A 15177-nucleotide genomic window follows, 5' to 3' on the forward strand; every position below is an offset into this window, starting at 1 on the left:
ACAACAACAAAAGCAGACAACAAATAAATTTTTTTATCTGTATTAAACACCATAGATTATTCACCAAAAACACATATTAAACACCACACTCGGATTCGTCAGATCTGAGGAAATGAAGAGACGGATTTTTTTTTTTTTTGATCAGCAAAAAAGAACTTTATTGATGAAAGAGGCATAGAACATGCAAAATTACATCAACAAAGCAGGGGAGTGCAGAGAGCATCATAGCTAAACTTAACAATCCCAACTAAACTTAACAATCCCAACTAGGTTGGCACCGCAAAAAAAGCACAATCATATGCTAGCACTGGACCCGGGATTGGTGAGGAGCCAACCAAGGGTACCCAAAAGAGGGAACCCAAAGCAAAAAAATAAAACCTATGAAACCAGCAGACCAACCCAGCAGACTAAGCAACTAACAAGCAGAAACAACCCTGCAACAACTGTGACTCACTGAAGAGACGGATTTGAGTATCATAACCAACGATATTCATCATCAACAACAAGAACAAGAGATCAACATCTATCAAAAAAAAAAAAAAAAACTGTAAATAAAGGGAGAGAGACATATACATATACGAGAACAACAAATCAACCACCAAAAAAAACATAATAACCTGTGAAGAGACATACAAAATACTTGTATATCAGAGCTTGATGCTCTAGCTCCTACCACTGTGCCGCCGTGAACGGCGGCCGAAACCACGGTCCGGATCGCGATGCCCACGCCGGCATTGACCCTTCAGATCTGTGGTCGCGCGATGTGATCTGGTTTCAGATCTGGTAGAGAGAGAGAGAGAGAGAGAGAGAGAGGTGGCTGTGGTGAAGACGATTCTAGCGGCAGTGACGGCGGAGCTAATCGACGTAGGATCTTGGCACCGGTGACCAGATCTGAAGAAAAGAGAAGGAAGCGACGGATTGAGAAGAGGTAGTGGCGATGGCGAGGGAGGAGGAAGAGAAGAATCAGAAGAGGGAGGATATGAGGAGATCGAGATAGGATTCCGGCGACTCCAGTGACTCCGGCGGAGAGAGAGAGAGAGAGAGAGAGACCGTGTGTTGACGGATTACATTCTGAGAATTGGGACCGATGCTATATATATTGGGGTAATTTAGTAATTTTACAGTGGTTTGTTTTTATTGCTCCTATTATCACTCTATTAATTATTTTGAGCCGCTCAATTTTTAATCTTATTTTTATTATAATAATAATTTCAAATAAAATTATTAAAAAGGACATCATTAATTTTGGGACACCTCATCTCATAATTAAACCCATACATCCACTATATCATGAATTAGGGTTTATGAGGCCACCCACCTCCATCACTACTCATTCATTCTTTAAATCTCAACTTCAAAACTTACATATTCTCAAAATCTTGAAAACCCTTTAGTGGCAATATTCCGATAGTAACGGTAGCAACCATTTGATTACATATACTTCTCTGGTAATGATAACAAGTGGAAATTTTTCGATAACCACAATTTCATGAGACGAGAGGAGTACAACAATAAAAATTTAGAAAAGATTCAAACCTTTGATGGTGTTCTTAGTTCAAAGAAGATCGGCTTTGTAAAGGTAAATTTCTTTAAAAAATGCCAAATATAAAAAAATCTATTCATCATTTTTTGGGGATTGAACTCCCGAACATATAACTGAAATTCGGGAACACGGGTCTGAACATTATTTATTTGTTCAAGAACCGAAAATCGAACATTTATTATTTGTTTGGGAATCGATAACCAAACATTAATCACTGAAAAAAAGGATGAGGTGGTAGAGAGAGAGAGCAAGAGAGAGCATTCCAACTATGACAGTGGCTAAACCAAGGAAAATGATGGCGCAAAAAGAGACAGTAATTACACTTCTCTTTTTCTTCTTCATTGGTTTTGTTAAGATTTTTAGAAGAGAGTTTTTTTTTTTTTGGTGTGGGGGTGTGCATTCAATTAAATAGGTGAAATGTTTTCATAAAAATAATTTTGATATTACTTGAAAGAGAAATTTTTTTTTAAGGGTTTCAAAATTTATAGACGGGTCCAAAAAAAATGAGATCCAAAATAATAAATTGGGTACTAATAACACCATTCAAATATTGTTGTTTGTGGCGTGGACCTTCGGACAAAAACAATTTAATTTTAAATTTTTGACCCAACCATGTAAATAAATATTTATATAATTATAATTTTTTTTTTATATTTCTTTAAATTTATAGAAAGTTGAGCGTAATCTATCTTGATAAAATCTTCTTGGGTGTGTTTGTATATTTTGATTTCCATTTTCAGTCTTGTTAAGATTTTTTCTACTGCATCAAGAAACCCAAAAGCAGGAGGACCACCGGCAGCAGGTAATAAGTGGCAAATAGCAAATGAAAGTGAAGCACAGAAATCTATCTTGCTTGTTGTGGTGGTTAAAAGCTGAGGTGGGCCCCTCTCTACCTTCTATGCTTAGTTATATTCTTTCAGGATTTCCTTCTGCACATATTACTTGTTTGTTAAATTCATGAATGAATGATTTAGGTTTTTGAATCCTGAAACCTCACATGCACACATCTGTATCACCTTCAAATATATAAATATATATATATTATAGTGTGTGTTGTACATGACACTTGATCTATTATTAATTAATAGTATTATGATTATGAGTGCCTGACATGATAAAAAATATAATATTAGTAATTAGTATGTTTTTATTTATATAGAAAATATAAAATAATTTTTTTAAAAAAATAAAATAATATTGTAACTTAGGTCAAGTTTGGCATAACCTAAATAATACAAAAAAGTCAAAAAGTCACTATCCTATTTAAGTCACATCATCTTATTTAAATCACATCACCTCTCTAACACATCACATCAAACCCAACCCAAACCCAACCCATATAAGCTAATAAGTCAAAAAGTGCACTTTTTTAAAACATCCCAAACCAACCCTTAATATTTCAATCGATTTAGAAATTTCATCATTATTTTCATGATATTTATAGATTCACACTTATAAATGTTTGCAGAGTCACTTACATTAAACTGTCAAGTTATATAGTTTATTATGGCATCTCTAAGTAATCAGTATATATCAAAAATTGATTGAAAAACTTTATTTCATATACTTACTTTTTGTATCATTGAGTTACTACGATAATGTTTGAGTATCATTTGATTTTTTTTCCTTATAATTGGACTAAAATGTGTGCATGAGGTACATTATTTTTTTTTAACTTCGGATAAGACAATTTCTGCTTTAGTTCGTTTAACTTTCCTTGGAGAGTATGTTGCAGTAAATCTTTTGTAGTTTTTATTTTATCATCTTCTTATTTTTCTTCTTCCTCACCATTATAACTTATTTTGATGAGTAAGAGTTTGAGACGATATCATATTATTATGAATTTCAAAATATACTTTCTCAATAATGTGATTTTTTTTTTTTTTTTTTTTTGTGATGACAAAATAAGTACAATTATTATTGTGAGGGAGGTGTTTTACAAAGTCTTAATTTGTTATTAAAAGTATTTGTTGTAAACACTTGTTTAAATGACATGTATGTGTGTGTATATATATATATTAAACATAATTTTGTAATTTTTTCCTAACAAATATAACTATATTACTAAAGCAATAAATGTTGAAAACTTAAAATATCTTATGATAATATAACATTACAGATTAAAATGTATAAATACAGTAACATATATAAATTTACATTTATATATTTATATATGTAGATATTGACATATATAAGATATCACAAAAGTAATATATGAAATCTTTTATAATAATATAATACAGGTAACAATGAAAAGTTAATTATTCATAATTAAATAATTGGTGATAATATAGATGTTTAGTGTTACATTTTTGTGTATATGTACTATTTTTTAATTAGATTATTAAATTCAAATAAAAATTGAAAGAAATTTGTGAATAATTTGTATGAAATTAGAGATTAATGAAGAAAGATTTAAAAAAAGAGAAGTTTCTAGTGTTTAGTTTTGTTTTGTTTACCTTTTTTCAAACTTTAGTTTTGAATATTTTAGTTTTCATATATAATATATATCTATCTATCTTCTATCTATACTATTATAAAGTGAACACCTCTTATGGTATCCTGAAACTTTACTCTCCTCATGCCATGTGGCAGTATTTTTTATTTTTTAAAAAAAAATTAAACAAAGAGATGGGCAAGGCTTGAACCCATGACCATGGGTTTAAGTACGAGGACTCATACCACTTAAGCTAAGTACACATTATAATATTAATTTCATTATTATTATTTTTTATTCCTACTTATTTAAATTGCACACACATCGTGTGTGCCACCCACTAGTATATATATATATATATACGCAGAAGCAGCAAGTAGAATGAAGAAAATGGATTACAAAATCAAATATGATTAAAATTGAACAGCATTTAAGGGTTTATAATTAATAACAAGTCGAGGGACACCTCGTTCTAATTCAGCATTTTTGTTAACATAAAAAGTAGGACAAGACCATGGTGATTTACTTGGACTAATTATTCAATTTTTTAATAATTCATTAATTTCTTTTTTACACATTTCAAGTAATTCATGATTCATTTGAATATGTCTAGATTTAGTAGGTATCTGTCTTTCATTAAAATGCTTAATATATGGTAAAGTAACTACATGTTTTTTCCTATGCCAGAATGCAGTAGGTAAAGTTGAGCAAACAGTTGATTCTAATTTTAATTTAAAATCATTAATTTGAGAAATAATAACTGAATCAGTTAATTGTTGATCAATTCTTTTATAATTAATTTCTTCTTTAAGAAAATTTAATTGTCTAGTTAATCTATTAATTGTGTGAGAAATAGAACAATCTTTTAATTGATTTAATTCTAACATTTCAGGTGGAGATAAAAATTTAAATGTAACAGGGTGACCTAAAACATGAGTAGTTATGCCTTCACTAGATGTAGTAAATGGATAGAGTAAATAAATAAATGGTGTACCTAAAATGATTTTATCAGTCATATTTTTAACTGAAACAAATAAGGTTTTAAAACAAACATTATCTTGACAAACATGAACTTTAGGTAATTTATATTTAATATGCATTTTATTACCATTAGTAGAAGTTAATTTCTCATGACATTTTTCATAATATTTAGTAGGAAATTAAACCTTCTTGAATACAATTTAAATCAGCACCAGTATCAATTAAAGCAATTAATTCTAATTCAAAATTATTAATAGTAATTTTAATTTTTGAATACCATTTTTGCATATAAATTTTATTAATTAGATTTAATCTTTTATCTTCAAGATTATTAGATTGGGAACGATTATCAAATAATAAATTTTCAGGATTTGTATGATCAGAATCATGTTCAGAATTATGTTCAGATTCATTAAGAGATTCATTTTGATTATTTTGTTGGAAATTATCTAGACTTTGATTAAGTTTTAAGGTAATAATTTCATCTTCTAGATGTCTATATTTACTTTGTAAATCTTTGATAGTTTGTTTTGTTTGATTAATTTCATGTTGTAAATCTTGTAAGGTAATTTCTTTGTGTTTATTTTAAAATCTATCTAGGGTTTTGGATAGACTAATTATGGGTTTATCAAACTTAGGTTTTGGATCACGATTGGTTAATAAAGATTTTAACTTATCAGTATATTTCTTTTTTAATGTTAGATCGTCGAGTTTACTAATTAATTCAATAAGAGTAACTTCTTCTTGACTTTGTTTAGTAAGAACATTAATTTGTTTAACTGGTTTATAACAAACATCATTACATCCTAATTCAATATTATTATCAGAATCTTCACTAGGTGGATTAGAACTAGATGAAGTGCTAAGATTATCAGAAGAGGATTCACTAACAGATTGATTTAATTGAAAAATTTCATATAATTGATTTTTAGAATTATCATCAATTTGGAGTTGGTTAACTCTATTTTTGAGGAGTTGTTTTTCTTTACATTTATTTGAATAATGACCTTTTTGACCACAGTTATAACAAGTAATATCTTTATTAGATTTAGATTTTAGATGTGATTTAGATTTATAATATTTCTTTTTGGGTTTAGTGTAGAATTTATCATTAGATTTGGAAGGGGAATAATTCTTTTTGTATTTATTAGAATATTTGTAAGATGATTTATGCTTATGTTTGGAATATTTGTGTGATTTCCTACGGGAATGTGCAACAGGAGGTAAACCATATTGTTCACAGAAATTTTCTAACTCATATTTAGCTTTGTGTTTATCTTTATTAGCTTTTTGACTAAGTTTAAGATCAATACACATTTTTAATCCTTCTTTTGAATAGTGCTAATTATATCACTATATGTTAAATTATCATACTCAATAACACCAGTGGGTTGACTAAGAACATCTCTAATTTTATGGACAAAAAGACTAGGTAATCCGTGAATAAATTTTTCTTTCCAAAATGATTTAGTACAATCTTCTCTTAACATAACTCTAGAGGTAAAAACATCTTTATACCATCTAAAATCACTTAAGGTTGGACAGGTAAGATTACTAAGTTGATCATTGAGAGGGTAATTTGTATGAATAAATTGGGCCGAGATTGAGTAATGGGCCGCTTTGGGCCGTAGTAAGAAAGGCAGAGTAAAATGGTTTTTTTCATTAGTTCGGTCCAAGAAGGCCTTGTTGTTATCTCGGTCGCCACGGCCAAATCGGTTAGTTCGGTCATGGCATGCAAAACCGAGGTGAAAGTGAGAAAGTATACTGAGCCCTCTTCAGGACTTGGTTTTGGGTTAGTTCGGCGTAGGCTCTTCTATGAATAGCTCGGTCTTGACATGTGAAGCCGAGGTAGGGGAAAAGCAAGGAATAGCCGAACTAACAGTTAGATCGGTTACTCTAGTCAGTGTAGCATGGCAATGTTATTTCGGTTGTATGGTAGTCCGGCCATGGTAAAACCATCTCACTTGGTTTAAGCAGTGAGGGGGGTGTTGAAGGATAAGCATTATCCTTCAGGAGTATGAATCCTATGAGGACTCTACATGGAGGAGTAAGAGTCCTACTTGGATTGTGCCACACGGAACCTATAAAAGCTCACAAACACTACCTATGGAGAGGTAACACAACTTTGATTCTTTGATACACAGAGCTTTTTGTCTACTTGTCTATTTTGTTGACTTAGGCATCGGAGGGGTTTCCGGCACACACCCGCCGGCTAGCTCACGTTTGTGTTTTCAGGAAGTAAAGCGACGACGTTTGGAGGAGCGCAGACTTGATCAACAGGAATATACGAGAAGGTTTATTTCTTTCCCGTACAATCATGTATGCGAGAATATATGTTAGTAGGGGTACCTATGAAATGTCTGACTATGGTATAGATTAATGTGTTAATATCATCAGGTTTATAATAGCCAATTGCTTCATCAAAGATGGGTAGATCATTTTCATCTTTTTGATTAGCATATATGATTGAGTCTCTTTAATCTTCAGTAAGGTATTTTTCCTACCAAGATTTGAGCATACCAGTAAAGCCAGATGTAATTAATAAAACAATTTCAGCTTGAGTATATTCAGGGTAATTACTAAGATAACTATTTGTGACCATAGATAAATAATTTAATTTTGAAGTATTTGATCTTCACTAAGTCCATCAATATTCCATTCATATAATCATTTAGCAGAGACAGAAAATTGATTAGAAAGATTAGTCTCTTCAAATTGGAGATCGGGAGGAGTAGGCCGAGAACACCAATTTTTGGTAGTTTGAGGATTAACTTTGGGATAATGAATTTTATTAAGAGTGGAAGATTGGAATTGTTGAGCTAATTGATTGATTTCATTATCAGTAGTATCAGTTTCAGATTGATTAGAAACAATATCAATAGGTTGTTAATTTAGTACAATAAGACCTTTATCCTTAGAAGGTGAGGCTATTTCTGAAGTATTTAATTTGGTAAGTAATTGTCCTATGGCTTTAACGGTAGAATGATTATTGGTAGCTAAACTAGTTCTTTTTGATCTGTTACTGGGGAGATTAAGCAAAGGTTGATCTAGAGATTTGGTATTGGATGAAACAATAGTTGAATCTAAATGAGTTTCAATTTTATCTAATTGTGTACCAATTGTCTTTAAACATTGATTAGTATAATTATTTTGTTCAATAACTTTTTTAATTTCAGGGTCATTACCAGGCAATTTGAAAGGAGAGGCTGGAACAGTAGAACCATGATGATCAATAATTATATTTTCTAATGGAGGATGACTGGAACTAACAGAAGTATTTGGAGAAGTTTTCCATTTATGTTTTGTGATTGTATTAATCTTTTTGTAATAATTATTGTAATATTCAAAGAAGGGCATTTCCTTACCATATTCAATCATAAAATCATACAATTTTCTAGTTATTCATTTTTGTTGAACAGAATCATATTTAGCACGATAAACATGTCTTTTAGTTCTATTCTATTTGGATCGAAAGCCAATAAGTAATTTATCTAGATTATGAGCAAAATCTTTTTTGATAGTCATTAATTGAGGATTGATTGGAGGTATAACTTTAAAATCAGTTTGAGTATGTGATTCTTGGGATTCATCATCGTCTCCAGGTAAATGTACATGATGTGAATAAACAGGTTTACTAAATTGGGAAGTTGTAGAGTTATCAATTCCTTTGAGTTTATTACTGGAAATTTGACCAAGATGGAGTTGACTATTTTTTCGAAATAAAGGAATATTAAATATTTCATCTTCAGTTCCAATTTCAGTAAGGACACTGGATGTACTATGTCGAGAAGATTGACTACGATTAAACTTAATTCGAACTGAACCATCAGTAAATTGTTGAATATCTTGGATATCTTGGATTAAAAATTGTTGTTGATTATGTTTGTAATTTTCATTGGTAGTTATCCATTGATCAGGGAGATTAATATCTTTCCATTCAATCATGTGAGGAACATTAATATGAGAATCAGTATTACTACTTTGAATTAACAGAGTTTTATCTTTTGGACTTTTATGCAAAGTTTGAGCATTTAAATTAGTTTTCATGCATTTGTAATGAACACGATAAATTAAAGCTTATGAAATTTTTCTTTCATGTTAGTAAATGAACCATTTAATTGAATATTTAAAGTTAATGCATCTAGAATATGTGGATCACGTAAACTAAGTGTGAAATTAGGAAAACAATTAAAATGTACTGGACCGTTATGAAGATCAGTTTCCATCATACCTATTAAATTATCATTATAATTAAGAAAACGAGCATCTCTTAAACATAATAAAACAGAGGTATTTTTTCCTATCATAGTTAATGGATTAACACCAACTTGAATTAAACCAATATGAATAAAATTGTAACCATTTTTAAAATGTCTTTTGATTAAATTAGCATCAAATAATTGGCAGGTTTCCCTGGGTTTTTCTAAAGCATAAACTTGTTCAATTGTTTTAATATGCAAAGTAACTTTAAAAGCATTCTGTATAAAAGTAGTTTTATAAATTTCTTTAATTGATAATTTTGGTATATTCCATCCTGAATCAATTTAATCATATTTGATTTCGTAATCCATTTTCTTCATTCTGCTTATATATATATATATATATATATTTTTTTTTTTTTGATACTATTTTTTTAATAACCCTTTTATTTTATTTTCAGATTCACTTAATTTAATACTTTTTATTTTCTAATTTTACTTTTAGATTTAGATTCACTTAATCTAAATACACTCTGAAAAGATTTTGTTATGTATTCTTTTTGAAAAAAAATTATTCATATTAAACAATAATAATAATAATAATAATAATAATAATAATAATAATAATAATAATAATAATAATAATAATAATAATAACAACAACAACAAAATATATATACACATATAATAATAATAAAATAAAAAAAATCAATACATTTTTGAATTTATAATTTTTTTACCAATATTTTACTTTTTAATTGTATTTAGATTGTTAGATCTTAGATTTTCATGTAAAAATATAATTTAAATATAAAACATGAAGAAATGCAAGTATCTTTAATCATTAAAACTAAGAAAATATGAAAAAAAATCAAAAATTGAAAAAACAGATTTAAAAAATAAAACCAATGAAAGTGATTTTTGTTTAAAATTTTGATATCATACATTGGTTATTAAAGTACTATGTAAAATATTACAGTTCATAAAAACATAATTTAAACAAAAGAAAATGAATGAAGATAGTGAATTTTTGAGATGTAGTACAAATCTTTGTTTTAAAAACACACGCGCTCTCCTCTGTCTAGATTGGAACAAATACATACAACTTTAAAACTCAACCAAAATTATTCATAATGATTTGATCCATGATAGACAATTGTAAATATTATGTATATCAATATAAAAGTAAACAGAGAAAATAAGAAAGAATAATTATCTTTTGTTCTTCAATGTTCTTCAATCATCATCAATGTAAAAAATAAGAAGACTTCCTTTTCTTTTTCTTTTTTTTAAAAAAAAAAAAAAAAAAACAAGAAGAAGAAGAAGAATGGAGACGGTTTGTTTATATTTATATAGGATTCTTAGAAGAAAATATATCACTTTTGAGTTTTCAACTCTAAAAATAAAGAGATAGTTGACTTATATAAGATTCTTCATTACTTTTAGAAAATATAGTTGATTTGAGAGATAAAATTGAGATTTAAAAAAAAAAAGTAAAAAACACGGTAGGCTCTACACACTTTTATAATAACTAGTGGTTGGGCACGTGTGTTACACGTAGCACATGATTTTTCATCAATTATTAGTATTGTAATTATGCGTGCCTCTTAAATTAGTATGTGATATGTATATAAAGTATGGAGACTTGTATGGATAAATTAATTTATATCCAAAATACAACTAAGTAAGAAATGAATACATACTTGGTTGAAGAATTTAAATGATAAATGAAAAATTTTATAAACATAAATACTAATGTATAGTTAGATTGTTGAAATCACAATCTTATCTTACATAATAAACAATAAACATGTCTTTTAAATATATAGTATTACATAAATATTTTTCTATCAACTTTTCACTTCAATTTTTCATTGTTCATACCTTTAGTATAATTTTATGTATGAAATTAATTGCACAATTACACAATTTTGTTAAATAGTTTATCTCATAATATAAATTCATTAAACTCACTATTGCATATTATTTGCATACTATTGGTGTAAGAATGCATTAATATCAATATGTAATATATTTTTATATATCAAGAGTTGTTGAGTTTCGTTTCTTGTGCCACAAATACCTTGTATGTTAAAAAATAAAACATTAGTCATTAATATATTTTCATTTATGTAGAAAATGTAAAATAAATTTTTTTTTTTTTTAAAATGGAATGATATTGTAACTTAATATTTCGATCGATATATGAATTTCATAATTGTTTTCATGATATTTATAGATCCATACTTATAAGTGTTTGTAGGGTCACTTTCATGAAACTGTCAGGTTATATAATTTATTTTGTCATTTGTAAGTAATTAGCATATGATAAAAATTGATCAAAATTTTTTATTTGATGCACTTATTTTCTAATCATTGAGTTGTTGCGATATTATTTGGGCATCATTTGATTTCCCCCCCCTCTTATAATTTGACTAAAATATGTGCCTGAGGTATATTTTTTTTTTAATTTCACAATAAATTGGGTAATTCCTGCTTTAACTCGTCTAACTCTGCTTAGAAAGGATGTTGCAATAGATTTTTTGCAGCTTTTATTTCACAGTGTTCTTATTTTTCTTCTTACTCACCATTATAATTCTTTGTAATAAAAATATTTTAATGAGTAAGAGTTTAAAACAATATCATATTATTATGAATTTCAAAATCCATTTTCCTCAAACCTTTTGAGTATACCATACAATAGTTTAGTCTTCCGGGACAGTTGGGGTTGAGTTTTGGAAATTTATTTTAAAAAATTAAAATCAATTTGATAAAGATAAACATCTAGAAGTTTTTTTTTTTTTAAATCTGAGGTACAAGGCACGTCTTGTTGTGAAAGGTTTTGGGCAAAAGAAAGGTATTGATTTTGATGAGATTTTCTCGCCAGTTGTGAAGATGTCTTCTATTCGGGTTGTACTTGGCATGGCTGCAAGTATGAACCTTGAAGTTGAGCAACTTGATGTGAAGACCGCATTTCTTCATGGCGACCTTGAAGAAGAAATTTACATGGAGCAACCGGAAGGTTTTGTAGAGAAAGGGACAGAGAAATTTGTTTGCAAATTGAAGAAAAGTTTGTATGGTCTCAAGCAAGCCCCGCGGCAATGGTACAAAAAATTTGACTCTTTCATGATGAATAACGGTTTTTCTAAAACCACTTCGGACCATTGTGTGTTTGTGAAAAATTTTTCGGATGGCAAATTTATTATTCTTTTGCTTTATGTTGATGACATGTTAATTGTGGGTCAAGATTCTACCATGATAAACAGGTTGAAATTGGAGTTAAGCAAGTCTTTTGCTATGAAAGATTTGGAGCCGGCAAAGCAAATTCTTGGTATGAAAATTGTTCGTGATCGCAAAGAGGGACTGATTTGGTTGTCTCAAGAAAGTTACATTGAGAAAGTTCTTGAGAGGTTCAACATGAATAAAGCAAAGCCGGTTGGTTGTCCACTTGCGGGTCACTTCAAGCTTAGTTCGAATCAATGTCCTACAAGTGAGAAAGACAAAGAAGAGATGTTGAAAGTTCCTTATGCTTCAGCAGTTGGTTTTTTGATGTACGCCATGGTTTGTACAAGGCCGGATATTGCTCACGTTGTTGGTGTGGTGAGTCGTTTTCTCTCTAATCCGGGTAAAGAACATTGGGCAGCGGTAAAATGGATTCTAAGATATCTTCGAGGGACTTCGAAGGTGTGTTTGTGTTTTGGGGATGGTAAACCGATGCTTGATGGGTTCACAAATTCTGACATGGCTGGTGATGTTGATTCTAGGAAATCTATTTCGGGGTATTTGATGACTTTTGCAGGGGGAGCTGTGGCATGGCAATCTAAATTACAAAAATGTGTTGCTCTCTCAACTACCCAAGCTGAATTTATTGCTATTACAGAAGCTTGCAAAGAAGAGTTATGGTTGAAGAAATTTTTGCAAGAGTTGGGTTTGAAGCAAGAAAAGTATGTGCTTTATTGTGATAGTCAAAGTGCTATTCACTTGAGTAAAAATTCTACTTTTCATTCGAGATCGAAACACATTGATGTGAGATACCATTGGATTCGTGATGTGTTAGATTCGAAGTTATTACAACTCGAAAAGGTTCACACAGATGATAATATTTCAGACATGTTGACAAAGACTTTGTCGAGGGACAAACATTTGAAGTGTCGAACTTTAGCGGGTATGGTTGATATCTCCACCTAAGTCGGTAGGGGGAGAATTGTTGGGTATACCTCCTTATTGGAGTGTGGGACCCAATTGGTTTGTTAAAGAATTTTAATTTGGGTTGGTTTAGGTATAATATATTTTTATATATTATATTTGAGGAGACCCAATCCAATTTGGAAACAATTAAAGTTTGATAATAAACCCTAGATTCACAATACATATTTTGGTATTGGTTTTCACCAAAAAGAAGAAGTACTGCGGCAGCCACACAGATTCCGGAGCCAACATTGATTGTTTGGGCTTAAGTTCAATTGATGTTCCATTGTTGCTGTGCATCATTGGTTAGTGGGTGAAATTGATATGGTTTGTTATTTTGGGTCTTCTTCAACTTTGGTTCTGAAGATTTTGGTTCATCTATTTGGTGAGGTCTTTTCTCTTTGTTTATTTGTGATTATTTGGAATTCACCTAAGGGTGGTTTGTGAGACCATTAGTGTCTCGTTTGTAATTGTTTGGAACTTATTTGGCTGATAGTGGAATCGGATTTCGATCCCGTGGACGTACCTCACATTGAGGGAACCACGTAAAAATTCTTGTGTTGCTCTTTGATTTAATTTTTTCGCATTAGTTTTTATTTCCATTGATTGATTTACTTGTGGGGAATCACATCTTTCCCCTAACATAATTGGGTCATGAATTGGCTCTTAAACGATATGTAGCATGAACCTGTTAACACATCATGTTCTTTTGTAAACTAATCATAACCCACTTGATTATAATTCCTTTTCTATTTATAACCTTTTTATTTTTATTTTTTTTAATTTATATTTTTTGTGTGGTGCATATCGTGTATATAGGATGTTGTTGGGCATTTTCAACAGCGACAGCCATGGAAGGTATTAATCAACTTAAAAATGGTAACCTAATATCACTGTCTGAGCAAGAGCTCGTTGATTGTAATGTTGATAACAATGGTTGTGGAGGTGGCTCTATGGATACAGCCTTTTTCAATTTATCAAACAAAACAATTGCCTCACAACAGAAGGTAATTACCCTTATGTTGGACAAGATGGCACTTGTGACAGCACGCAAGCAACAACCTCTGCAGCCATGATAGCTGGATACGAAAATGTGTCATCCAATAATGAGCAGGCTCTTCTGCAAGCTGTGCCCAACCAACCAATTTCTATTGCCATTGAAGTTAGTGGATCTAACTTCAACTTTTACTCGAGTGGTGTCTTCATTGGGAATTGTGGCACCAATCTTGACCATGTTGTCACTGTAATTGGATATGGAGCTACTAGTGATGGGACTAAGTATTGGTTGGTTAAGAATTCATGGGGCTCTAGATGGGGTGAGAATGGATATATGAAGATCAAAAGAGATGTTACTGCAAATGAAGGCTTGTGTGGCATTGCCATGCAAGCTTCTTACCCAATTGTGTGAAATAATGAGGATACTTATGTTGCATTAAGCTTTTATGTGCAAACCTCATGCACAAACCGACCAGCTAATAATGGTTTTCTCCATGAGGTTCTTTCTCTTTTTCTTCTACTCGTGTTTGTATTAATTTTTACAAATGTTTGAAGACGTTAAGATGCTTTTTCCCTAGAAATGTAATCGCTTAATATTTTATGTTTCTTAAAATTAGATTACTAAATACCAACTCATCTGAAAACTTAAATTGTTAGAGATAGGATAACATTATTATTTATATTTTATTACCAAGACACTTCATCACATGTGGTCAACTAGACAGAAAACAAACAACAACTACCAACACCCAAAACAAAGAAACCCAACTAGCTAGCAACCCCTTATAGCTTTGATCCTAAACACCAAGTCAGAAACAGAGCAACTCGCCCCT

The 15177-nt window shown here is 30.3% G+C and overlaps 2 long non-coding RNA genes and 1 pseudogene across 2 annotated transcripts; 2 read left to right on the top strand and 1 right to left on the bottom strand.

The window, feature by feature from the left end:
* Window positions 1–466: 466 nt before the first annotated feature.
* Window positions 467–1015, bottom strand: LOC114257802 (uncharacterized). The gene is made up of 2 exons (XR_014364429.1): window positions 618–1015; window positions 467–523 (listed from the first exon to the last, which is right to left on the bottom strand). It is a non-coding gene; the product is annotated as an uncharacterized LOC114257802 (long non-coding RNA).
* Window positions 1016–1935: 920 nt separating this feature from the next.
* Window positions 1936–8359, top strand: LOC145822742 (uncharacterized). The gene is made up of 2 exons (XR_014364430.1): window positions 1936–2420; window positions 8138–8359. It is a non-coding gene; the product is annotated as an uncharacterized LOC145822742 (long non-coding RNA).
* A 562-nt stretch (window positions 8360–8921) lies between these two features.
* Window positions 8922–14794, top strand: LOC114303277 (vignain pseudogene; annotated as a pseudogene).
* The last annotated feature ends 383 nt before the right edge of the window (window positions 14795–15177 follow it).

Source organism: Camellia sinensis, chromosome 3, assembly GCF_055761805.1.
Source record: "Camellia sinensis isolate YWXY chromosome 3, ASM5576180v1, whole genome shotgun sequence".
In the NCBI taxonomy this organism is placed as follows: domain Eukaryota; kingdom Viridiplantae; phylum Streptophyta; class Magnoliopsida; order Ericales; family Theaceae; genus Camellia; species Camellia sinensis.